Below are 787 nucleotides of genomic sequence, written 5' to 3' on the forward strand. Positions count from 1 at the left end.
GCAGGCGGATTCAATTCAAAGCCTAGCCACCACTTTTCTGCCTTGTCCTGCCTTCTTGTCTTCTACGCTGGCCCGCTGCGCGTATGTATTGTATTGTATTGTATTGTACGTGCACCAAAACATTCGTTGGTTCGATGTACTGCACTGTACTTCCACTCGCAATTTTAAGGGAAATTACTCCTTCCGTCCCATAACATAACATATTAGGAGGGGGCTTTGCCGGAATCCGTATCGCCGTCATGTCCCTGCTCCCCCTCCCACCCCCGCACCACTCAAATCCCCTTCGGGTCCAATTTTTTTCACTCTGCCCCCTTGCTTGCATCCTTACCCTTCTCGTCTGACGCCACCATTGTACCTCTCTAGCCGCCGTGCATGCATCGTAGGACGTCTGAAGCCCCCATCCCACGCCTGCCCTCCTTAGACTATGCTGTCGTCCGTCCAGGATCCCTCCGCAATCAGGTACCCTCCCCCGTTGATGACGTCCATGATGCATACCGCACCCGCCACATGTCCCTACTCCCCCTCCCACCCCCGCACCACTCAAATCCCCTTCGGGTCCAATTTTTTTCACTCTGCCCCCTTGCTTGCATCCTTACCCTTCTCGTCTGACGCCACCATTGTACCTCTCTAGCCGCCGTGCATGCATCGTAGGACGTCTGAAGCCCCCATCCCACGCCTGCCCTCCTTAGACTATGCTGTCGTCCGTCCAGGATCCCTCCGCAATCAGGTACCCTCCCCCGTTGATGACGTCCATGATGCATACCGCACCCGCCACATGTCCCTGCTC

Source organism: Triticum aestivum, chromosome 3A (assembly GCF_018294505.1).
Source record: "Triticum aestivum cultivar Chinese Spring chromosome 3A, IWGSC CS RefSeq v2.1, whole genome shotgun sequence".
Taxonomy (NCBI): Eukaryota; Viridiplantae; Streptophyta; class Magnoliopsida; order Poales; family Poaceae; genus Triticum; species Triticum aestivum.